Source organism: Sphaerodactylus townsendi, linkage group LG10 (genome assembly GCF_021028975.2).
Source record: "Sphaerodactylus townsendi isolate TG3544 linkage group LG10, MPM_Stown_v2.3, whole genome shotgun sequence".
In the NCBI taxonomy this organism is placed as follows: Eukaryota; Metazoa; Chordata; class Lepidosauria; order Squamata; family Sphaerodactylidae; genus Sphaerodactylus; species Sphaerodactylus townsendi.
In genome coordinates this window covers 11,995,245-12,021,811 of record NC_059434.1, presented here as the reverse complement: position 1 = coordinate 12,021,811, position 26,567 = coordinate 11,995,245, and the positions used below count along the sequence as shown (strand labels likewise).

Genomic DNA, 26,567 nt, shown 5'->3' with positions numbered 1-26,567 from the left:
CATATCAATACAATAAGCTTTAGACTCATGCTAGAGCAGGGGTCTGCAACCATGCTGGCAGGGGCTGATGGGAATTGTAGTCCATGAACATCTGGAGAGCCACAGGTTGCAGACCCCTGTGCTAGAGCACATGTTTTGCACGCATGCGGCCCCAGATTAAATTTCAAATGTCTTCAGCTATAGTAGCAGGACTGGAACAGTCACGGCCAATCAAAATAATATTCAAACAGGCCAACAGCCCAACTCCATAAAGTAGCTTCCTATGTTTAAAGAGGGAGCATAGAGTGCTAATCTTTATTTACAGAGCATCTTTAAAAATTACCATCTAGCTCCAGCAGGACTGAACGTTCACTGCCAGCTCAGCAAATCCTTTTCCTAAGCATTCAAGCTTGGGAATGTAGAGAAAAACGTCCTGCATTCCAAGTCAATCCAACGGGAATGCCGATTAAAGATTCCATCTACTGGAAATGCTCAGGTGCGGCACTGGGTTTGCAATCCTCAGTAATCATATTTAAAAGGTCAGGCTATAAATATTCATTCAGGTAAAAATAACATTGTTGGGAACTCAGTTTTCCAAATAGCAGCAGCTGGTTTGCACATTCTGTCACTTGATAATGGCTGGGCACCAATAGCCATCTTCCAGGAACACTGCCCACATTCATAATGCTTGAACAAAAGTTACAGGGAAAGGAATACCATTCTGTGATACACCACACATTTTGAGGCCTCTGTTCAGACTGTTAAAGTGATCTTAACGAGTAAAAGTCACTCTACACCTAATACCCCCAGAATTCAAAGCCTTCTTGCTAGCCAGGGTTAACAGAGGTGACCAGGATTTAGCACAGATTTGCATAACTTTCAACTCAGGAAGAAGGATACAGCTCATAGCCATGGATGATGATCGAAGAGGGGCTTGATAAACTTTCTGGTTTGCTTCCTGCCTGAGACTGTCAAACACCTCTCAGGTAACAATTCATGGGTGAAGAGGGTATATTCAGCTTTGTTCAGTACAACTGAATTACTGAGAACTCCTGCCTTGAGAATCCAGTGCTGAGACCGAAAATAAATATCTTACAAATGAAACAAACAGATCTTGCACTTTCAGAAATTGCTCTACCTACTCCTTTAGCATTGGGTCCTTCAGTAGAACACCTGGTAAAACTCCTCCTAGATTGTTCTCTGCAGACAACGGGCAAGTGGAAGGGATGACTTACCCTGTTTCCCCGAAAATAAGACATCCTCTGAAAATAAGACGTAGTAGAGGTTTTGCTAAAGTGCTAAATATAAAGCATCCCCCGAAAGTAAGACATAGCCAAGTTTTTGTTTGGAAGCATGCCTGTCGAACAGAACAAGAGAGCATGCAGCTGTGGAGCAGAAAAATAAGACATCCCCTGAAAATAAGACATAGTGCATCTTAGGGAGCAAAAATTAATATAAGACACTGTCTTATTTTCGGGGAAACACGGTAGCAGCACTCAATAGGAAAAGCTCCACAAAGTAGACATAATCAAAGACATGCTAAACTTTAAAGGCTACCACCATAAACCAGTAGCCTGAAGCCCACACTGAGTGGGGAAGGAAGTGTGCTGCCCCACCAAGCCCTGTGTCAGAAACAAGATGTATGGCCCCAACAAGTCTGGTGAAGTAAGGGAAGTTCCCAGCAAGCCATGTGGGGTGGTGAGGCCAGCTCTTCTTCCTTCACCCCCTTGTTTGTGGGGGGCAGGGACACAGTCAGAGGTGGGATCCAGCAGGTTCTCACAGGTTCCCGAGAGTAGGTTACTAATTATTTGTGTGTGCTGAGAGGGGGTTACTAATTGGTGATTTTGCCACGTGATTTTTGCCTTAGTTACGCCCCTCCTCTCAGCAGTAGCATGCAGAACTTGAAGCAGTCTAGCAGGAGGTGCACTGGTGTGCATGGCAGCCTGTGCCTGCGTGCATTCGTTTCCTGCCCAATCTGGCTTTTAGCTGCTTCTGCCCTTGTCACAGTCTCTGCCTCCAGGGACTGTCCCGCCCCACTGCCAGGGCCCTGCCCAGCCCCATTGGAGCTACGCCACAGTTTGAATCCCACCACCATGGGAACCTGTTACTAAAATTTTTGGATCCCACCACTGAACACAGGCCTTTTCCCAGGTGGCTTTCTCCTCCCAATTAAATCTTGCACCAGACCTTGCCATTTCTCTTTAACACACCATTTCTGAGATGCAGTTACAATCCAATTTATTCTCAGGAAAGGATATGCAGACAGAATGCAATGTCTTTTTATGATGTGATCAGTTTGCAACGAATGGCTGATTACAGGAGACAGAGAGTACCCTTTCGTTCCATACTTTTCCTGTAGGAGTTCATCTGGGAGGGCAGTCATGCCTTAAATTTACCACACAGTCGGCTATTCAGTTGAGGTTATCCACCGTATGTTAGAAAAGGCACGGGTAAAGCATATGTCTTTTCGCAACCCACAGAAAGATGATAGAAGGGCAAGAACGTTCTACTTTCTAGCTGTGCCTATTTAATGGGTACAGTTCCTGCTGCATTAATTGTTTCCTAGTAAGCAAGAGGTCCTTTTTTACTGGAACTGACTGGCCAGCAATACTCGCTTGGCTGCCATGCAGAAAGTAGTATGAATTCCCCTTTGAAGTTCTGCAATTTTAACATGTTTTCAATAGCAGAGCAAGGTAGCAATGTTTATGATACAGCAATACATATATATAGCAATAGCAGTCTAGCAAGTACTGGAAGATATGGAAAAATCCTCTCTTCTATACTTTTTGCAAGGTGAACAGTCCTTGTCACGATTACCAGTATATAGTTGCTCTAATCCAAGCCAAGGTAGTTAAGGAACATAGGCCTAGTTCAATGTGTAAGGCTGCGTAAGACACGCAGTTGGGGAAACCCATAATCTTATGCAAAAATTTAGAGTGTAGAGCAGTGGTGGCGAACCTATGGCACGGGTGCCACAGGTGGCACTCAGAGCCCTCTCTGTGGGCACGTGCAAACGGAGTCGTCCCCCCCCCACACACACATCTAGGCTGGCCTGTGCCGCTGGGCTCGATTATTAGCATTAAACCTAAGACCTAGTTTTGGGGAAGCAGTGTAGGTAACCCTATTAAGCGCTGTTAAACCCCACTGATTTTCATGCAAAGAACTAAAGCGCGATCCTTTACCTGGGAGTAAGCTCGGTTGCTGGCAATGGGGCTTGCTTCTGAGTAAATCCTCCTAGGGTCGTGATTCACCCGTTGGAAGAGTTGCACAGTTGCTTCAAAGCAAAGCCATTGACTACCACCAAGCTTACTCCCGAGTAACGCACGCCTCAGAGCCAACCATTTTTTTCTAAACTAAAACCTCAGTATTCAGGTTAAATTGCCGTGTTGGCACTTTGCGATAAATAAGTGGGTTTTGGGTTGCAATTTGGGCACTCGGTCTCAAAAAGGTTCGCCATCACTGGTGTAGAGTGTTTAGACTGGTGTTTTGGGCTAAGAAAAGGACTGGGGAGCCATAGAGTAGCTGCGGAACTACTTTTGCATTGAATGCCTTGATTACTGCTGGAATGTATTGATGTCCTCTGGTATAAAAGAAATTCACTAAAGCGTTTACAGTTGGAGTAGCTTTTACTGGTGCCGTTTTAACATGGGCTGTCCAAGAAAGATTATAAGTAATTGTCACGATTATACAACAATTCACACAACATGCTTAGAAGATACTCAAAAGATCAGCTTTTGAAATGGACAACCATTTGTTCACAGTGAGCAGCAGCTGACTGACACACACGCAAATGTGGGGCTATGTGTTTTTCTACCAAATACAGTTTTCATTATGTACACTTAGATACGGAGGTTTTTAAAGAGAGGCTTAATTGCCATCTGTCAGGAGTGCTTTGATTGTGTGTTCCTGCATTGTGTTATAGTGACTGAGAACCAAGAGGCCCACAGGGCGACCCTGGTCCGGTCAATTCTCTCGGCAGGCTCTCAACCTGCATGGGGGCAGGCAATGGCAAAACACCTCCAAACATCTCTTACCTCAAAAACCCTCAGGGGACACCTGGGGACACTTTCCACCACTCTTAACAAGAAGCAAGGCCAGACTTTTATATAGTTACAAATGTCAACCTTACGTAGACTAAACACATACATTTCATTCATAGCTCAGTACTACCCTCTCAATCAACCTCCACTTTTGTCCATCTCCTTTAGGTCAAAGCCCATTTAATGGCATAGCCCAGTGATGGCGAACCTTTTCGAGACCGAGTGCCCAAACTGCAACCCAAAACCCACTTATTTATTGTGAAGTGCCAACATGGCAATTTAACCTGAATACTGAGGTTTTTGTTTAGAAAAAACGGTTGGCTCCAAGGTGCGTGTTACTCGGGAGTAAGCTTGGTAGTAGTCAATGGCTTTGCTTTGAAGCAACCATGCAACACTTCGAATGGGTGAATTACGACCCTAGGAGGGTTTACTCAGAAGCAAGCCCCATTGCCAGCAACCGAGCTTACTCCCAGGTAAAAGATTGCGCTTTTGTTCTTTGCATGAAAATCAGTGGGGTTTAACGGTGCTTAACAGGGTTGCCTACACTGCTTCCCCAAAACCTGGTCTGAGGTTTAATGCTGATAATCGAGCCCAGCGGCCCAGGCCAGCCTAGATAGGGGGGGGGGGCACTCTGTTTGCGCGTGCCCACAGAGAGGGCTCTGAGTGCCACCTCTGGCACCCCTGCCATAGGTTCGCCACCACTAGCATAGCCTCTGCTCAGCTCATTTTAAGCAGGCAGCTGCTTCCACCAACTCTCTTAATGCAGCTGAATCTCTCCTTTCGCCCGACCTACCAAAAATCCCCTGGAAGTTTGAAAAGCATTTAATAACCAAGCAGAAGCTGGGAATGATCACCGAAACCAGCTTAGGGAATAGTTTCACCACAAATGGAACGGCTTTTCAAGAGTCCTCCCCAAGAGACTGTTCTGAAGCAATATCACACCCTGCCAAATCTATAAGAGCCTGAACTTAAACCAGTTGAAGTAAATTAGATGTCTCGTTGTTTTTCCTGATAGCTTGTGATGTGAATTGCTCAAAATGAGCTGCCCGGTTCTCAAACTTGCCGAGCTACAATGCAAGGTTTTTAGGGCAGGTCATATCAATACCGCATTGCAAAACATCATGTTCTGCCAGTACTACAACAACCCTATGCCAGCACTGCCCGGCAGACTGATATAGTGGGTATTAGTTGCTTACTGTAAGCACGCTATATAATTACCAAGATATCCAGATGAGAAATGATGCTAATTGAAATACCAGAATCATGGTTGTTTATTTTTTTTTTTAGTGGTACAGGAAACAGGAAACTGGGCTGGTTTACCTGCTATCTCCACACATAGGGACAGATTACTTACTTGAGGAGATTATGGTGGAAGCTTGTCAATTCTTTAAAAAAAATTAAATACTCGTCAAAATCTCATACCTCTAGACAAAACACCCAAATAAAACTCCTTGCCTGGTACAGCCGGAAAGGTTGTAAACATTTCCTGACAATTGTGAAACAACAGTTTTAAGTCACTTGTTATACAATTCTACCCAATGATGCTCCCCATCAATGAATTCTACCTTCAGGGAGGTCCCTTTCACATTAACCCCCTTGCTGAGTGTCTACCGCAAAACTCTTCTCTACCTGCTGCAGAGGAGCCTAGAGTTCTGTTCTAACTCCAAGGAGCATACTGCGTTAAGGCAGAGTGCCAAGATAGGTCTAGCGGAGCCTCACTAACTCAATATGCATAGATAAATGTGCCTGAGAGGGCAGTACGCTCCACACTCTTTTGCTTCTTGTAGACTAGCAGTAAACAACAAACTCCCTTTTGAGCTGCTCATGAACAAACACACAAAGGGGGATTTTTCCGAGTTGAATGATGGTTAATACTTATGCTTTGTCTCAGGTATCTGCAATCCTAACCATACAACTGCCCTGACCTGGATGGCCCAGGTTAGCCCAATCTCATCAGATGTCAGAAACTAATCAAGAATTGGCCCTGGTTAGTATTTGAATGGGAGACCACCAGGGAAGTCCGGGGTTGCTATGTAGAAAAGGCAATGGCAAACCACCTCTGTTAGCTTCTTGGTTTGAAAACCTTATAAGGTAGCCATAAGTCAGCTGCAACTTGATTATTTTACACACAAATAATGCTATTACATTGTTATATGTCCCCTAATCTTATTGATTATAATGACTTATGTCAGTGGTGGTGAACCTATTGGACGGGTGCCAGAGGTGGCACTCAGAGCCCTCTCTGTGGGTATGCACAGAGTCACACACCCACCCACCCCGACTAGGCTAGCCTGGGCTGCTGGGCTTGATTATTAGCATTAAACCTAAGACCTAGTTTTGGGGAAGCAGTGTAGGTAACCCTGTTAAGCGCTGTTAAACCCAATGATTTTCATGGGAAGAACTAAAGCACGATCCTTTACCTGGGAGTAAGCTCGGTTGCTGGCAATGGGGCTTGCTTCTGAGTAAACCCTCCTAGGGTCGTGATTCACCCGTTGGAAGAGTTGCATGGTTGCTTCAAAGCAAAGCCAACAACTACCACCAAGCTTACTCCTGAGTAATGCACCCCTCGGAGCCAACCATTTTTTCTAAACTAAAACCTCAGGTTGAATTGCTGTGTTGGCACTTTGCAATAAATAAGCGGGTTTGGGGTTGCAATTTGGGCACTCGGTCTCGAAAAGATTCGCCATCACTGACTTATGTTATGTAATCAGCCTTGAGTCTCAGCGAGAAAGATGGACTACATGGGCCAGTCAAAGTCAGTATTGTCTGTTCTGATTGGGCAATGGCTCTCCAAGGTCTCAAGCTGAGGTCTTTCACATCCCCATGCCGTCTAAACCTTTTAAGTAAAGTTGCTGGAAACAAGATCATGCAGATTTCTACTAGTGAGACGCAGCCCCACTGTTGTACCTCTCTGAAGATCAGCCACAGAAAACACAACTAGCAATCGCTGAGAATAACTGCTGGTAAACACTAAAGCATTAAACCGTGGCTCCGTTATAAAACAGACGTTTGCTATTCAAATACAATATGTTCTCGTCTAAAAATAGGTGAAAGTAGGAAATGAGAAAGTCTGCTGAACAACAAACACAAATTTTTCATCAGTAACAGTAGAATCGTCTCCGGGTGCTACCGTGTAAGATCGCCTCGGCTCCACGGCGTCATGGAGGGAGCTGACCCCCATCCAAGACAAACAGCGTAGAAGGTTCTCCCCCACTCTTTCTGGTGTGGGGCGATGTGTCGGGGTACCTCTGCCCCCCTGGGGAGAGTCCAAAGTAGCAGAAATGTTCTCTAGACCCAGCCATTCTTAGTCAAAGGTCTGAGCGTTTGAGAGTGAGTTCCAGCACAATGTAAGGCTGAACACACTCAAACGAAGTCAGCATAAAACAGGAATAACTTTATTGATATATGTTGCTCTAGCTGGGGGTTCTTGCCCTCAGTTCCAGTACATATAGGGTCTGTGAGTGGGTGGTCCTTTGGAGCGGCGGGAACCAGGGGATTCAAAGAAATGAAACTGAGGCTCATTCCGCACATGCAGAATAATGCACTTTCAAACTGCTTTCAGTGCTCTTTGAAGGAGCGGGATAGCAAAATCCACTTGCAAACAGTTGTGAAAGTGGTTTGAAAACGCATTATTTTGCATGAGCGGAGGGGGCCTTAGTCCTGACAGCAAACGATGCAAGGCACCAGTATTTTTTAAAGCCGACAGTGTGATAATGACACATGGAACTGCACTGCACAAGTCTGGATATATTCTCAATACCAGCAGCAATAAAGTGTGGCAGAATATGCAACTCTGTGCCAGCACTCAATTAGATAGCTTAAATTCCACTGAAGTCAGCGTAAGAACACAGCCTTTTACATTTTTGTTCTCGTTTACCAGTGGCATCTCAAGCACAGAGAAGCTCATTGGGGGACCTTGGCCCAGTCAGACACTGTCTCAGTCAAACCTACCGTACAGGACTGGTTTTGAGGAGGAGGCACTGAAGAAGGGGAGAAGGTTGTAAGCCCTTCATGTTTTCATTGTGGAGAAAAGCAAGTTATTGAGATATTAATTGACTAGCACTAAAGCCCATTTTAGTGTACAACAAAATGGGCTCTGGTAAGAGGGGGGAGGGCAAGTCGGGGATACCCAACCCCCTTCACCCCACCAGGAGTGCACCCCCCACACTGGCCTCTGCCACAGGCCCAGCTGTACTCACCTTCAGGTGCCAGTGTTGCAGGTCGGGGGGATTGTGTGTGTGTGTGGGAGATTCCGGGCTGGAGGGAGGGTGACTTCGTGCTGTTGGCGTGTGTAGGGGAAACAGGGTTGTTTAGGAGGCGAGTGGGAAACTGGGGCTGTGTGTTGTTGCAGGAGGGTGGGGAAGAAGGGGTTGTATGGGGTGGAGGGGAAGCACTATCCTCTGGGTGGCAGGGAGGGCGCTTTGGCAGGAGGATTATGGAGGGTTCCAGGGCAGTGGTGGCTTTCCGCCCATTTGCCTAGAGCTTGGCGTGCCATTTGGGGCAGGGGGATTGGGGGGTCTTGGGCTGGGATCCAGAGCAGCGGTGGCTTCATTTGGGAGGGGTAAGGTGGGATGCAGGCCAATGGGAGTGCAGGACGCACAAGGCTTGCCAGGGTATGCGCCCTGTATGGCGATTGGCTAAGGGTTCATTGTTGGATGTTCGAACCCTAAGCCCAGGGGTAGGGAACCTGCGGCTCTCCAGATGTTCAGGAACTACAATTCCCATCAGCCTCTGTCAGCATGGCCAATTGGCCATGCTGGTAGGGGCTGATGGGAATTGTAGTTCCTGAACATCTGGAGAGCCGCAGGTTCCCTACCCCTGCCTTAGCCAATTATTATTAAAGATTGATTTGTAAAGTCAGATTCAGACTCGGTAACTCTGTGCAGATGAATTACACCGATACATGAATGAGGGCAGCAGATACAAAGCAGAACAGTTTTGAGATCCTGAAACAATACAAACGGAAGTGAAGTGACTAGTTCATCTTACGTTGCTGATTTTCCCAATCCAGCTGACCAGCGATGCATCTCCAGGCAAGACAAAATAAACCTTGGTGTATCAAAAATGTCTCACTTGCTTATCTAAAGAGATGGACAGGTGATCCAACACAACCCTTTAGTCTCTGGTGGATGATCAAACACAGGGAAAAAGATGCTTGAGATTTCCTGAAGTTCAGTCAGCGATAATCAGAGGACTTCACCCAGAGAACAAAAAAACAAGGTAAAATCCAGCCATTTCTTATAGATCCATATCATCTCACAACAGCGCAAAACCACATGTCAGTTTTCACATTCTACGGTGATTTCCTTTGTATGGTATAAGCTATGGAACAATGGTCCTTTGAGCTAAAGTACAAAACAAGACCTATTTGTCCAGGCAACTCTGCCTGTATAGGAAGACCCAATGATTCCAATTCCAAATTAATTCAGCATTTCCTGTCAAGCAGCAGGTGTTTCACTGATGTAAGCTCAGCTAGAGACTGTGTTGGCCCCTCATATGTGGGTGTGGTTCTCGGCTCCACTTTTATAAGCTTCCCAGTTGGACAGGCTGATATCCAAATACAAGGCCCAAAACAAACTTAACGTTCCGTGTCATGCTGAAGGCTTTGAAATACTCTGCCATGATATTTATTCAAACTTTTTGGATTGGATCCTATGACTCTTTCCATTAAGCTTCCTTTCAACAGAATAAGACTTCTTGCAACGGAGAATGACTTTTTCTAATGGACAAAAGGCTAACGACAAAAAGTTTTTTGTGCGGTCTTTTTTTTTTTTAAGGGAGTCTTTTTCTGTTGGAGGAAAACGTCGTAGAAGGGAGTCATAGGATACAACAGCAGAATGTTGTGTAGTGGTTAAGCACAATGGATTCTAACTGGGGAAAATAGGGTTCGATTCCCACTCTCGCATACATGAAGACTGCTGGGTAACCTCGGGCTAGTCACAGTTCCCTCCACAATCCCTTCTCAGCCCCATTAAGCCTGCCAAGGTTTGAGAGACTCCTTGGAACATATGCCCCTTCCTACCAAGTAGGCCAATGCATTTTACAAACCCAGCACTTTCACAACTGTTTTGCAAGTGGATTTTTTTGCTATTCCGCGACAGCTTCTGTAAAGAGCACTGAAAGCAGTTTGAAAGTGCATTATTCTGCATGTGCGGAATGAGCCATAGAGAAAAGTGGGGTATAAAAACCAACTACCAACTCTTCTTCCAAACGGGATCCAACAGCGGAAGGGAGTCATAGGAATCGATCATTTGTTTTGAGAAATCAGGGACTATTTTCTCAGTTTTAACAGATGGAAACTGATACACAAGGAAAGCTCCTATCTTCTCCAGGAAAGTCTGAGTAGTGATGGGAAATCTTCCATTTGACCATTTCTCTTTTTGCTTAGTAGGGCTGCCTGAAGCCTCAGGTGACCTAAACATTTAGTGCAGTCTATAAATAGAGAATTATAACTATGGATGTGGGAGGGGTGTCGTTCCATCCTAAGCAGAATTACACCCTTCTAAACCCTTTGCTTTCAGCTGACTTAGAACTGTGTAACTCTGCTTAGGATGGAACACCTGACCACTCAGCAAAAGGATGAATATAGCTACCTGTCTGGTTAAGATCTCCACCTATCAAAGAGAAATAATCATGCCCGGCCTCATAGCTGGGTTGTGAGAGAAAATCAACTAAGATATCAAAACAGCCTTGCAAATAAGGCCACAGAAGCAACTAATCTGCAAACATTTTAACTAGTTCGCTTGGCTTTAGTTGTTTGGGGCCAGAACAACAACAAAAACTCTTGTAAAACCTCCCTGTCCCAAGGCAATATATATCTGGTCAACACAACTGACCAGATGGAAAAAGAAATCTTTTGTAAAGCACTCTGTACATTAAGGCTCAATCCAAACATAATGGCAAACCTTGGGCATCCCACAACTTGTTATGCAACCTTCTCTATCCCCAAAGGCCAATCCATGAATGATTATCCTTTCGTGGCAAACTATGGTTATGTCTAAACCAGTAAACTACAAATTAGTATTTCAAACTGCAGGAAAAACACCACCATATGCAGCCCTGGTTTGCAAACAACAGAATACCAGCTTGGATGTAATAGTGAACTATAGCTTGGCACCAACACAGACATTATTAATGTTGCATGAGAAGGAAGGAGAAGGTGTGTAGACCCAAGAATCCCCAGAGCTTGGTCATGTTATGCTCCATGATTTCCCAGGACATCTGATTACATAAATTAATAAGTATGCTGTGTGCAGGAGAAAGAAAACAAGCAAGCACAATCAAAAGCTCCTGCTGTTTGTAAGATTACGAGCAGTCACCTCTGTTCATTTAATAATGACTCTTTTAACTGGAGATTGAAGCTGGGACTCTTTGGCTGCAAAGCAGGATTATTCCTATAACAGGTGGATAAGGCAGGAACCTATGGTATCGGTGCCAGAGGTGGCATTCGAGGAGCCCTCTCTGTGGGCACAACGCAAGACAGCTTGTCATGTGGGGGCGGTACCACACACACACACACCCCACACACATCTAGACTGACCTGGGCCACTGAGCACAACGTGCACGCACCACAGTGAGCAGGAGGGACCTCGGCTATGGGTCTGGGACTCTGCTGGAGGCTAGAGCAGGTTTTGGCCCTGCTTCGAGCTGGTGGGAGCAGAGGAAGAGAGGGAGCCAACCGGTTTTTTCTAAACTAAAACCCCTCAGCATTCAGGTTAAATTGCTGTGTTGGCACTTTGTGATAAATAAGTGGGGTTTTGGGTTGCAATTTGGGCACTCAGTCTCAAAAAGGTTTGCCATCACTGCTCTATAACATCTCCTAAAAGATGATAAGCTGGAGGGAGTGAATGCCTGTGAATACTAACAGCCATCCTCACCGCCAACAGTGGTTCATCCAGTGCAGTCTAGGAACTTGTAACACATCCTGCTCCCTTGCCGTATCTACTTGAGCATCATTATTATAGAGTCCAACTCTTATCATGGCCTAATTCACTTGAACTTTTTTAATACGATGTAAACCATTGTGTGTTAGCAACAGTCGATTCTGCACAGGCAACACTAACCCATCTTAAATGGACCCATGTTGCCTGTGCTGCCACTTGGACAGTGGGTGAAGTGGCCTGCCAGGATCGCTGGGATCCCAGCAGCAGGAGGTAGCACAGTTCACACAGGGAACACGGTATTTCCTTGCAAAACTGGCAGAGCTGAGAATCTCCCACCCACTCCCATTTAACACTTTCACTTGGCAGCTGCCCATTAGAGTGAATCCCACTTTCGAGTAAATACCTGGTGAATCTACCATAACGATGAACGGGGATGAAAGGGGATGGGAATAGAACACTTCCTGCTTGCCGTCATTCATTTCGCACAGGTAAACAGGAAGCATCTGCAACCTGGATTGAAGGGGAAAAAGTCACTGATTTGGCAACTTTCATTTAACCTGGGTCCAGGCAAATGGGTTAGAAGAGTTTGGAGGGCACTCACAACCTTGTAGTGAAAAAATATGTCACTAAACAGTACAGTGGCACGTGTAGCTGTTGCCTCAGCCCAAAAAGGGAAGTAAAGGATAAATTTAGAAAAAACTACAAAAGCTTCTCTTGATCAAAAGTCTTGAGATGTCTGTTTTGGAGCTATTCAACCAAATTACATAATGTTAAGAACAGCCAATATTATAACAAGAATCAGGGAAAAACAGATCCAGGAAACATATCTGCTAGAATAAATTTTAATCAGATTATGCAGTTCTTTGTTTTTATCCCGTTTTTCTTCCAAGGAACTCAGGGTCACTTACATGATCTGCACCCCTATTACATTTTCAGAACACCAACCACCGGTGATACTTTAAAGACTAATTAGTTGGGGCAACAATTAATGTTTGTCCTATGTGGTGGGCCCACACTTTGCATGCCTACGGTCCCATCTCCAGTTTTTTAAGCAAAGAATCAGGTAGCAGGTGATAGAAAAAACCTCCACCCAAGACCCTGAAGAACTACTGCCACTCAAAGTGGACAAGAATGACCTCAATAGACCAGTGGTCTGACTCAGAATAAGACAGCTTAATGTGTTCACTTATGCACATTCATTAAATGTTTCTTAGAAGACACACACACACACACACACACACACACACACACACACACACACACACACACACACACACACACACACACACACACGAAGCTACAAAGCAGAAGAACTTGTGGGGGTGGGAAGGGAGGTTGTTGCAAAGGGAAGTCAGATAGCCAAGCATCCCAAAACACAGTGCTATCCCAGTGTGACCTTACATTGCGAAGCACAAATGAACACGACAATGTCGGAAGAAGAGATAATGTTTACCTGACAGTGGATCTAAACCCCTCCCAGGTGCAGATAAACTACCAAAGTAGGATGAATCAGAACAGTGTGCATAAACTTGTAAGGAGGAACATTTACTTGAACCAGCCACCCCCAAGCCCTATCAAATCCCACTGCGATAGTATCAAACCTGCCTATGACTTCCAACTTAACATTGTCTTGCTGGAGTCTCCCTTTGAAAGTCTTCTGATAACTGAGATTTTGGGTAGTTATTTTAGTCCAAAAACAAAAGTTTTGGAATACCTTTTATTAGGACCACCAAACTCTGATGAAGAACTGCAACCTTGCAGATACAGGGAGTTGCAACACTCTCCTACTGATGTCTGAGTTAGTCAAGCTTACGTTCAAACTTAAGTGTGTTGGGGGAGCTAGAATAAAAAAGATACAACTGAAAAAAACTGGCTGGTTGTGTTTGGTAAATCAAACTGATATCTCGGGGCACCATCCAACGCACAACACAATTAGCCCTGTGTCTGTTGCAGGGCTTTAGACTGAAGTTTCTTGAACAGTATCACCCTTACACCTGTGCATGCAGTGGAAACCTGGGCAAACTACAGAAGCTCTGTGTGTTACAGCACAGAAAAGGCGGGATTTGTTATTCAAAGGAGGCAAAAAAAATCTAAAGGTCACTAGTTCTCTAGACAAACAAAGCATTTGTGGGAGACTTGATTCTTGGCATCTCGCATTAAAGAGGTATATCAAATCTGGGAAACAGAAGTTAAAAGCTGTACAGCAACAAGTACCGGTATTTTAAATGCATACTCCGAGATTTTGACCAATCTTTCAGAATTTCTAATACAAACCACTGCATAAAGTGTGAGTCGTTGGGAGACAAATCAGTCCATGAATAACCCAATATCATCAGATCTCGAAACTAAGCAGGGTCAGTACTCGGAAGAGAGATCACCAAGGAAAGCTCTGCAGAGGAAGGCAATGGTAAACCTCTCTGCTTCTCATTTGCCTTAAAAGACCCTTGCTTGGGTCTTACGTATGGTGTGGGCCAGAGAAATTCAGCAAGTTGATCTCAAAAAGGTTGATAATCATGTGTAACATTAGCATGCCCTGAAAATCAAGCAGATTCCCCCAGTGGGGTGAATCTGCAATTCTTCATCATTATAAAAGCAAGTTCGGTGCGATTCTGTTTTAGATGTTTTTAAATGCCGTCTACTCTCATCAATGACATAAGACAAATGCCCCATTAGGGTTAAACACCCAGACCTATTATCTTTGCAAAGGACACATTGTGAGTTCTTGGATTTTTACCTTACTGTAGAGCCACATGAAGCTGATCCCATACTTGTTTACAAAAAGGCCTCAAAGGCTCATTCCGCACATGCAGAATAATGCACTTTCAAACTGCTTTCAGTGCTCTTTGAAGCTGTGCGGAATAGCAAAATCAATTTTGCAAAACAGTTGTGAAAGTGTGGTTTGAAAACTATAATTCCCAGCGCAATGCGGAAGAGGCCAAAATGTCCCATCAAAGTACCTAGTTTTGAATTTTGTTTAGCACTGCGGTGGGAGGCAGATTCAGATGCAGCCCCGGAGCCAACTGACCCAAGGGGCCCTGAAATGCTGGCAAAGTCACGAAAACTGCTCCACTTGGTCCCTTACAAGGATGAGTAGACACTTGCTTGCCCAGGAACAAGCTAAGCAGTTCTTGAACCACAGCGGCTACTTGGCTGTGGCCACTGGTGCCCCCTCCAGAGAAGCAGCCAATCAACAGCTAATTCTTTACTCAGCAAGCAATTAAATTTTGCAGATACGAGGACGGCTGGCTGTGAGCATTTTTCTTGCCATCAAGTTACAGCTGACTTTTGGTCCGGTGACCCCAGTAGGATTTTTCCAAGGCAAGGAGAGGGTGTTCAGGAGGAGGTTTGCTACTGCAACTTCCTCTCCATGTCCACGGGCCCTGTATTCCTTGGGGTCTCTCTTCCGATCACTAGCCAAGAACCAACCCCACTTAGCCTCTGAGATCTGAGAAGATCAGGCTAGGCTGGGCTATCCCTGTGAGGGCATCATGAACATGCATAGTTTTAAAAGAAGGTTAGACGGATTAAGGGCCAGTTTTGATGGCTATGCAGAGGCAATAAATCTTTGAAATCCACTGCTAGAAGGCAATGGTCTCAATGATCTGTCTGCTGACGGTCCAGGGCAGTGATAGTGAACCTTTTTGAGACCAAGTGCCCAAACTGCAACCCAAAACCAACTTATTTATCGCAAAGTGCCAACAAGGCAATTTAACCTGAATACTGAGGTTTTAGTTTAGAAAAAATGGTTGGCTCCAAGGCGTGTATTACTCAGCAGTAAGCTTGGTGGTAGTGGGTGGCTTTGCTTTGGAGCAATCGTGCAACTCTTCCAATGGGTGAATCACGACCCTAGGAGGGTTTTACCAGAAGCAAGCCCCATTGCTAGCAACCAAGCTTACTCCCAGGTAAAGGATCGGTCTTTAGTTCTTCGCATGAAAATCAGTGGGGTTTAACAGCGCTTAACAGGGTTACCTACACTGCTTCCCCAAAACTAGGTCTTAGGTTTAATGCTAATAATCGAGCCCAGCGGCCCAGGCCAGCCTATATGTGTGGGGGGGAGGGGCAACTCTGTTTCCGCGTGCCCACAGAGACGGCTCTGAGTGCCACCTCTGGCACCCGTGCCATAGGTTCGCCACCACTGGTCCAGGGCAACTCACTGGCCACTGTGTGAAACAGGTTGCTGCACTGGATGGATTAATGGTCTGATCCCACAGGGCTCCTCATATGTTCTTAACCAGGAACTTTCTCCATAAATTCAAGAGCAGTCCAACTTTGGGCTGCAGTCTTATAGAGAGGTTCAGCATTAAAAGCACTAGTCCGCAGCTAAGGTTAACATGTTTCTTATAGCTTCTTTCTCCTTGTTCTCTTCCTCATAGAAGAAGCGTCACCCTTTCCCTTGGTACACATTCAAGGGAACCAATAAACCGAAGGGAAACAAAACCCAACTTGTAAAACAAGCTAGGGAGCAAAAGGTTGAGAGAAAAGGTATGTGTGTGCATGGTGGTGGGGAGGGGGGGGGGGAGGAGGGAGGAGAAATAAACTACAAGTTTTATTGCACAGTGCCCAATAATCAACATTGAAAACAAATCATGTTTAAACCCATATTAAGTACATTTCAGTTATCTGGCACTGTGCAATAAAACATGTAAATTATTTTCTTAAGTTCCCTTTGTCTGGACCTTTGGGCTCCCAACACATTCAAAAGAACCCATTTCCATCATTTATGTGAAACCTCTCTTCTTCAACATTAAGAGGCAACGCACCCTTAACGCTCAAATCCCTTTCAACTCTGCAGACTGTCTTCTTAAATCATGGGGATCCACTTGCAAAGGTATGGCTCCATTGCCATTACTAAACGTTCCTTAAGGCATGCAGGCTTCTCCTATACATGTTCTTGAATGCAAAAGCTTGAGAGCAGAAAGGAGACCTGTGAATGCCCCAGGCCGCCAAAGAAATCTGACATCCCTCTCCTACAAACACAGGAGCATGAAAATCATGCCATTTGGCCCCTCCAAAAAAAAAGGGGGGGGGAGGAGATGCTTGGGAGGCAGTGGGAAGGAGGGACAGTGATTCCCTCTCGCGACGGACCGACTTCTGCAAAACTAAAGTCGACCGGACGACTCTGGCACTAAAGAAACCGGCAACAGGACTGAAAACGGAGATCCGGTTTAAATGTAAACAGTAGCCCTGTGGCGTCTTGAGGACTACCGCGACAGCATAAATTGCCGTGGACTAGAATCCACTCCTTTCGAAGCAACGATTCAGAAGTGGGCACCAGTCCAATGAAAGTTTGCACTGGACTAAAATGGCATTTATGTTTAAGGTGCCACAAAACTCCTGGGCATTTTTACCGCAAGAGAAGGAAAAGGGCCGAAAGTTACACACACACACAAATGAAAATCTTCTTGCAAAAGATCCTGCAGGACTTGCAGACTGTTTTTTGAAAGCTCCCATCAGCTGGCAAATGAATGCAAAGGCCATTTGGGGGGGGGCTTCCAGCCTTCCCAGCCCCCTCTAAACAGTGGCGAAGCTCCCACGGGGACATCCCGGGGACACTCTCTGACCTCGGGCTGCACTCCCGTGGGGAGTCACGTAGGGGGCGCAAAACCATCTCCTAGCTGCCTCCCCCCTCCCTCTGCCTTGATTCTCCTCTGCCATTCTCCCTTCCTCCTTGCCTGTCTTGGCCGTCGTCATTGCTTCTCGCCTCCCTCCTTGACTGCTTGTCTTGATCGCTGGGCTGCTCTCCCTCACTCTCATTCACTTTCTCAGTTTTGGATTTTTGCTTCCATGAGGGAGAGGGAGGGAGGGAGGGAGTGGGGAGTGAAAAAAGGCTGGGATAGAGCCAGACGAGCCAGGAGAGTGGGAGAAGTAGACTCATGCATAACCTTCTAAGGGAAAACCTGCATTGGTAAGTCTTTTAAAAGAAAATGAAAGGTGTTCTCTTTAGTTCCTTTCAGTCTTTTACAGGGGGGGCTTCCACTAGGGGGGCTACAATAAAAAACAAAAAAGCTAGTTTGTGGCTTTTTTACCTGTTTTCTTCCAGCATAAGCACAGTATTATATCTTGTAAATTGCATTTTGTATTGAGATCTTTAGTGCATTGAATATAAGAAAATAAAATCCCTTCATAGGTAAATGGCTTCTTAGCACTATAAAACCGTGCATTATACAAACACAGCACACAAGCAGCATAATTTGCATAATTGGATCTCCCACTTGAAAAAAGATCTTAATCTTTAAACCTTCCAGTCTTCCCCTTGCATACTCTTTTAGTTGCCTGTGGCTATTTCCTTTGTTTTTGGTATAGTTTTTGGCATATAATTTTATAATATCGTGTCTCTCCCAAAGTAACTGCAAAATGTGTTTTTTCACTACAGATAGTTAGGAATGAATAGTTAGCTAAGGGTTCCAGCCTCCAGGTGGTGGGCTATAGATCTCCTGGAATTACAAATGATTTCCAGGTACAGAGATCAGTTCACCAGGAGAGAAAATGGCAACTTTGTATGGTAGGATTCTGCATTTGCACCTAATTGAAATCTGTCCTCTCTCTGAACCCCCCCTTCCTCAGGTGGTTTCATCTTTGAAAATCTCCAAGGTATTTCCCAATCTGGAGCAGTGGACAACCCTAGTTCTGCACAATGTTACATGTTTTAATAATAAGCTATATCTTCAGTGTTTGTGATGTCTAAATCTGTAAAACAAAGGAGCCTAGGAAGAGAGGAGCAGGGGGACACAAACACATAGCTGTGCATCTGGGATTGTGGTAGAGAGTGATGTGGTTGGAATGCTTGGAGTAAACTCCCACAGTATTAACTCTCTCTGAGGTTCAACACAAAAGGCAGCACTTAGAGGCTTAAAGTCTGATGTTGCCTCTTGGCAACTGATATTCAGAGGTTTAATGCCCTGAATGTGGGAAGTTTTGCACAGTTTCAGCATTCAAGACAGATTTTTTTCAAAGGAAAGCAAGTCAAGAAAGTAGATTCTGAGTTTCAAAGCCCAAGCAGCCCACAGCAGCTTCTGGCCTTGGTTTACCAAGTGTATGGATGAATGCTCACCATATAAATTCAAAAAGAATCACATAAGCCCCCCCCCCTCTCTGGGAAGAACCTTTGGTCATCCAGGGTTACTTCTCATTGCTGCTCTTAGCAATCATTAAAGGACAAATCCTGCAGTGTTTGGAATTCTTGTAGATACAAGTCTGAAATAGGCATTCAGGAGAAAGAGATGGAAATTCAGACTTGTAAATGTGCAGTCTTACTCTAGTCAGGCTCTTGATATTAATCCAAATTACATGGCTATTATTTTGGCAATGCTTTGGGAGAAATGCAAAGGAATGAGTGGAGGTGCAATAAAACATTATTGAAACAAAACATTTGAAAAGCATTTTTTAAGTCGTATGGCACTTAAAATACTTTTAAAGTGTTATAACAGTTGTTAAACATTTTTCCTTTGGAAAATGTTGTCAAATTTTGTTAATCTCTGCTGTGTGCCATGGCCCCATTGCTGTGTCTAGATTTGTGAGTTGGGAAACAAGTCTCTATAAATGTGATGGTGGCTTTGAGATGACTTGGTGCAAAAAAAAATCATTCTTTGGCTGTAGTGGGGGAGGGTGTGGTCTTTGAGGTCATGGGGAGGGGGGCTGCCTGGGGGGGCGCAAATCCAGATTTTGCCCCGGGCTCAATTTTTCCTAGCTACACCTCTGCCTCTAAATCTCATGTAAGCAAGAGAAAACCGTGTTTTTCCTTCCACTCTCTCTCCTCTCCTCCCTCCACCCTGGAAAGTGCAAGCCCAGATTTCCAGCCTGAAATCTCAACCACGAAAACCGGGGCGGAGAAATTCCTCCCGCAACAACTGCTCACCGGCTTTGTCTGATCTGTTCTGCGACCACGATCCCAGGACGCCGATCCGCTGGCGGCTCCGGCTTCGCCCCTCTGTTTTGATCCGATGGACCACGTCAGTCCAGGCGCCACAGGATCCGGATCTGGATAGGCAACAGAAAAGTTTCCTGGCTCTCTCCTATCGGCTCCCACCAGCCAAGCGATGGGCGGTGCTGCATGCGAGAAAGGCCGTCCCTCCCTCCGCTCACCTGGTTTGCAAAGCAAGGGTGGTGGGAGCTGGCGGCTTCGGTGGCCGGGATGGCGTCAGGCAGAGCAGGCGAGGCTGGCCTTCCTGCTCGCTTGCAACGAGGTCTTTCTTGCAGCCTAAAGCCCACCTCCTCCAGTCAGGCGTGCAACCTGATGCAGAGTGACTCCGGTCTAAGCCCTGGCGCCTGCACCATTCTGAAATCGGGGAGGGCGAAAGGGAACGTGGCGACCGCCTTTTGGAAACAACGGGAGAGGCAGGAGGAAGGCCCGCTGGAGAGACCGGGAGCCAGGAATGCCAATTGACTTGCGTGGTCTCCATTGCAAATACATCATAGAACGAAAGAAGTTGCAAGGAAAACGGGGAATGGATTTTCAGAGGAGGTCTCTGGGATCAGCTTAGTCTGGGAATCGAATGACGGGTCTCCGAGTGGAAGTACAGCCCCTGGATGGAGCAGGAAGGGTCTCCTGGGACTGTCATTCCAGTTGAGGGGTTGGCATTGCAGCTGCAGAACCTTTGCCACCATGTTCACTCTGAGACCTGCCATTCTAGTCTCAGAGCACTGATTCTGTCCTAGGGTTCTTCCGTATGAGTGTGTGTGTTCTGCTCCCTGCTGTGTCAAAACTATGTTTTTGAAACTGCAAGTTAAAAATGCTAATAATATAAACAATCTTTTGAACAAACTCTTAAATAACGAAGAGTTTTGTATTTATACCCCACCTTTCTCTCCTGTAAGGAGATTGTTGATTATCCCTATAAAAACAGCGGCGTGAAAATGGTGTGAAAATGGTGTGAAAACAGTATAAAACCTTTTACACCGTTTTAAACCCTTTTACACCATTTTCAGACCGTTTTCACACTGCTGTTTTTGGCCCATGTGGAATCAGCCATGGTGGCTTACAAGCTCCTTTCCCTCCCTCTCCCCACAACAGACACTTCATGAGGTAAGTGGAACCGAGAGAGTTCTGAGAGAATTGTGACTAGCCCAAGGCCACCCAGCAGGAATGTAGGAATGCAGAAACTCATCTGGTTCACCAGATGAGCCTCCGCCACTCAGGTGCAGGAGTGGGGAATCAAACCTGGTTCTCCAGATTAGAATCCACATTCTCTTTACACCACACTGTAGTGGAAGGTGAGGACTTTATCTAGAGCGTTATGGACTACACTTATCAGCTTCGCCAGCATGGCCAATTGGCCATGCTGGCAGGGGCTGTTGGGAATTGTAGTCCATAACATCTGGAGTGCCAAAGGTTCGCCACCATGGGGTTAAGATATTATAAATATTACAACAGCTTTGGTGCTTTTCTGTGTTCAAAGAATGTCATGTGCATGTGTAACCTCAGCTTGTGGGTTCTGTGGGGCAGTACTTGGAATGAGTTGCAACAACAATTTTTAAACAACAAAATGGTTTACTTTTCTTTACAATTAACACTTTTAAAACATCAACATTTAACGTTACAATTCAAGGTCCTGTTCAGGTTGCATTTCAAGTCCTTCTATTTACAGTCTACTGATATTGCCAAGTCCAAATCTTCTTTGCAAGTTGGCTGGCTCCTGAAGACTCCAAGGGCTTGATGAACAGGTTGCAACATGATGGAGGTCTCCAGGAGAACTCTCACCCATTACAACCACAAAAGAAACCCTGAAACAATAAACTCCAACATTTACAACACAGCAAAACAACAACTACCTTCCCAGTAGTTCCCAACAATATTGAAATTACCTTAACAAGGTGTTAAGGGCTTATAGAAATCAAGGTCCGAGTCTGGTAGCCTTGTTCTTCTGCAAAAGAGCTCTTTCAGCCTCTCTGCTGCTCCGAGTCTCCACCCCTTACTGGGTCAACCCATTCTGGGCCAACCCATTCTGGGCATGGGGGTTACACATGCTGGCAGGGGCTGATGGAAATTGTAGTCCATAACATAACAAAGGTTCGCCACTACTGAACAACAGTGCTGTAAGTTTACCAAGTATTAGGGTAGTCCAATCCGGTGGGTGGGGGGGGGGAGGAATGCCACTTTGGAGCCAGCGTGGCCTTGTGCAGGCAGGGGTGCCAACTCCTCAAGCACAAGGGACAAATGTGCTGGCAGAAGGGCAACTTATCTGGCTGCCATGGATCCGCAGCGTCCAACTTAGAAGCCCTCGCCTTTACTCAGGCCCACTGGCACAAAACGCTGTACCGGTATAGCTGGAGGTGGACCTGGGTGTGTGACCCACCCCCTCTGGGGAATGAACCTCCTGTAAAAACTAAGGACTTACTTCTTTGTTACTGGGCTGGGCCGTTCAATAACTGCATCAGCCTTAGCACTGTGAGCTGAAATCTCTCCCCTCCCCCAGTCTGATGTCCCAAATACACAACAGAAGAATTTGCAATTTGACATTTAGACAGCTTAATTGTCAGACCCGCCTCTTGAATCTTCTGTAGCACAATACTCAAATCATGTTGCAGATATTCCTGCCAAATGAAACTGATCACAGCTATGTCATTTTGGAACACCACAGCAAGTCCACCCTTTGGCGCACTTGATCCATCAACCTTTGGAACATCTCAAAGGCTGAATTAATGTCAAAAGGTTGTATGTTAAAACGGAACGGTCTCAAAAAGCACAAAAAGGATGTTCTTCCTTCAGCTCGTTCAGTTAATGGTACCTGCTAATAATTTCTTGTAAGATCCAAGGTGGCAATATATTTAGCACGTACCTATCTTTCCACGACTTCTTCCATATCAGGCAAAGGATACTGTTCGGTCTTACAGAGCTTATTCCATTTTCCTAAAATCCATGTGCAGTCAATACTGGGGAGGGGAACATTCTCACACAACTTCTTTTTTGGTGACTATCACAAAATTACTGCACCATTCAGATCTACAAGGCTCAGGAACTCCCCGTGTTTTCTTGCTCAGCTTCCTTCAGCCTTTGCCATCTTATATTGAATATGCATCCCTAAGAAGAACACGGTATGACTCCCTCAATGGATTAAAAGCAGCACCATCCTTAACCAGGCCCCAATAGTAACTTTAGCGAATGTCACCAGTTGCTATCATGGCTGGGCATCATACGATCACACTTCAATCTTTTAATGAGCTTGCAAGTCTAACCAGTGGTATACCTACAGAAAATGGAGCCCAGGCCAAGAACTGATTTTGTGACGCCTCCCACCCACCGCTGCGAGCATCCACGGAGGTAGCAATCATTCTGGAAGGTTCCGTTTGCTCCTGGGGCAATCTACAAATACTCAGAGAAATTACATTAAATTACGGTTGCCAACCTCCTGGTGGAGCCCAAATTACAGAGATCTGTCACCTTGGAGAACACGACTGCATTGGAGGCTGAACTCTGTGACTGGCCCAAGGTCACCCAGCAAATGCCACTACACAAATGGGGGGAAAACAGAATTGGCAGGAAGGGAGAAAAAGAGTGATAGAGAGAAAGGGTGGCAGTTCAAGGGGAATGGAGAGAACGAGGGAGAAACAAGAATGCGGGGAAAGGGAGAGAAAGGGGGATAGAAAGAAAGGGAGGCAAAATGCGGGGAATTGAGAGAATGAGGATGAAGGAAGCGAAGGTGAGAGCAAGGGGACGGATGGTTGGTGTGCAAGTGGGGTGGGTGGGAGAAGCAACGGAGAGGAGGCAGGTGTGTGGTGTGCATATGGCTGGTGTGGGTGGCAGCGGAAGACGTGGATGAGTGAGCAGATGGCTGGCAGGTGAGCTGCTGCTTATTCCTGGGGGGCAGGGGGGAGGGGGAACAGCCCAGTGCGCCTCCTTGTGACCTTGGCGCATGGCACCCAGGTTGTGAGACTCCTCCCACCCCCCAAGATACGTCCTGATCTTATCATGTCAAATATTTCTTCACAGAGGCTAAAGACATCGGCCCCACTGTCCCACACTCTGGGGAGCACTATCTGATCTTGAAGTTTCATGTGCATAGATCTTTTCTAAATCTGCTTATTCCACTCACTATCTGGTGAGAAATACCATTCTTGGGCAGGGCAGCCCATTGAATTCTATTTATCTGATTCTAAACGTCTGTCTGCTGTTCAGGGCCTTGGGGCAGACTTTGTTTTGTTTTTTCCCTCATTTGAATTCTTTCCACAGGCCAGCCTCCCCTAGGGGCCACATCTTGTTTGCAGTTGGGAGACTCTCCCCTTTTCCTCCCAGTTTCCTTCTGGTGGATGAGTTTGGTGACTTACTTGACCTTGCAAGTGACTTGAAATTATTTGCAACTTAGGTTGATTTATCTCGGCTTTTTGCACAAGTTGGGGACATCTGGACCTCACATGACCATGGTTGCTCACCATAAAAACAAGTAACTACGACCATCGACAATCAACCGATGTAGAATTAAGAGTTGCCCTACTGGTTTCTAACAACTGCCTCAGAGGCCACTGTTTGAAATCAAGAACAGGTCACGCACAGTGATCTTCCCCCTTAGGTTTAACAAGCCCTGGACATTTAAAAACAGGTTGAACAGCTGCAGAGATCTCATGAAGGACTTACACCAGCTGGTTAATGGTATTCCAGTTCAGTAAGCCTTTATTGGCATATGAAACAAGCAGGATACAGTTAAAATTAAAAAATAAAACTTCACATTGAATCATGAGTTCAGTTTACAGACTTCAGCCAGGAACTTTGCTACTGTGAGACAACAGTTAAAATCATTGCAGTTTAAAAGCATAGTTACTTTGTCTAGCTCTGTATGGGTTTTCGTAGGGTCAAGAACCTGTGACAACAGCTGGATCTTAGTTTCTGATAAAATGGGCAGTGGAGGAGAATGTGCGGGATGGAATTCAGCTGCCCTGCACTGCAGGGGCAAAGTCTCTTATCACTCGGAAGACCCTTGAGTCTTCTTCTATGGAGCGGGGATGGCATAATATTAAATCTAGCCAGTATGTAGGTTCTCCTATATGTGGGATTGGTAAGCGCTGCAATATAATAGGCTGGTATTTGCTTCAATTGAATGGTATTAATGGTATTTGCTTCAATTGAATACTTGAAACATTTGCTCCTTAATAATCAACCCCAATAAATCTTAAAAAACGTGTCCCTGTGCACACTCTATCCATCTAGAACAGACCTGGGCATTATACGGCCCGCGGGCCACATCCGGCCCGCCGGATGACCCTGACTGGCCCCCCTGCCATACTGGGGAGCGAGGCGTCTTTGAAAGCCCCGCAGAAGCTGGTTGCCTTGGCTGCCGGCTTCTGCAGGGCTTTCAAAAGCGCCTCGCCCCCCTGCCTTTTGGCCCGGCCCTCCACAATATTTTCTGTTTCTTATGCGGCCCCATGGAGAAAATAATTGCCCACCCCTGATCTAGAACATAGTCTTGGCACTCAACAAACCAAGGCACTGTAGGATTCTTGACGCTTAGGTACTGATACACGAAAATATGATCTGGAACGTAGATTGCCAAGTTCCTTACACTCCCCCACAGACACACCCCTATCTGTCACCAATGTTGTGTCTGCTTTTCATAAGGCATTTGGTCCCTCAAAATGGGGACCACCTGCCAGGTTGCCCAGAGTTTGAACCCCCACCTCCACGAGTAGGCTGCACCCACCCTTATGTGAGGTTTTGTGTATGTGAGGTTTAATACTGGTTGCCTGGGGATTGACACCTACACAAAATCCACTGGGCACCTAGGCTAATCAGGGAGGACCAATGGAAAGACAGTTCTGAGGCTCACCCCTTCCCTACTGACCTTGCAGGCCCCAAGCCGCTATTGCCTTGGAGTCCCCACTCCAAGCTCAGAAAAGACTGAGCCCCGTATGGCCATTGCTTGGACAGTGTGTTGTATCCCTCAGTCCCATGGGTGATGTCCTCCAGGGATACGATCACTGACTTCTGTCCCCCAATCCCCTTGGCCGTTGTGCCTCCCCTCCCAGGCACCCTTTCTCTGCCTTAACTCTGTGGGGTCTATGGTCATTCCTATCTCACTACTGGCTACCAGGGGTTGGGCCAGGGCCCCTGCAGCATGCCTGGACTCTGTTGCAGCCCCCAAAGGGGGGGTTCCCCCATGGCCCAGCCTCCTCCCCTGCTGTGGACAATCACCTTCCAGCATCCCATCCCCAGGCCCTGCAACCTCCTGGCCCCTGCTGCCCTTTCATGTCAAGATGCAACATTTAGGATGGGCAAAAGCAAGGGAGGATTTGTTCTTCATCACCACCTCCAAGTCTCCTGGGGGTTTGTGGTTGGCTCACACCTGCAGGGGGGAGGTGCTGTCTTACCTTGACTCCAGCTGGTGGGGATATTTGATGGAGCCTGAACTGCTCAGACGTGTGGGTGGCTGCCCGTTCTCCCTGTGGGCCAGCTGGGAGTTGGAGGCTGTGTTCTTTGCTTGTCCTATTGGTATGCTTCTCGCAGGGCTCTGTGGGAGGAAAAACAGTGCCACATAGAAGCCTAGCAACTCCCTGCCAGCCCCATGCTGATTCCCCTGGGATGTCCAACCAGTCCAGTCCTTTGCTTTTGGGAGTTGGGCCTGTTGCATTGGTGCCACAGCCCAGCTCCCTCTTGTAACCGGTGAAACCCCAGAATTTATTAAAATATATTTTAGTTGACCCTGACCCTTAACCCATATAAATGTATAGGCGTTTGTTT

General features: G+C 46.0%; 1 protein-coding gene across 1 annotated transcript in view; it reads right to left on the bottom strand.

The window, feature by feature from the left end:
• Window positions 1-20,285, bottom strand: part of SMIM14 (small integral membrane protein 14) — a 50,600-nt gene extending 30,315 nt beyond the window's left edge. The window contains exons 1-2 of the mRNA XM_048509865.1: window positions 19,985-20,285; window positions 19,758-19,879 (exon numbers count right to left, since the gene is read on the bottom strand). The gene's annotated coding sequence lies outside the window, so the exon portion shown is untranslated. The remainder of the gene's footprint in view (window positions 1-19,757; window positions 19,880-19,984) is intronic.
• Between the last annotated feature and the right edge of the window lie 6,282 nt (window positions 20,286-26,567).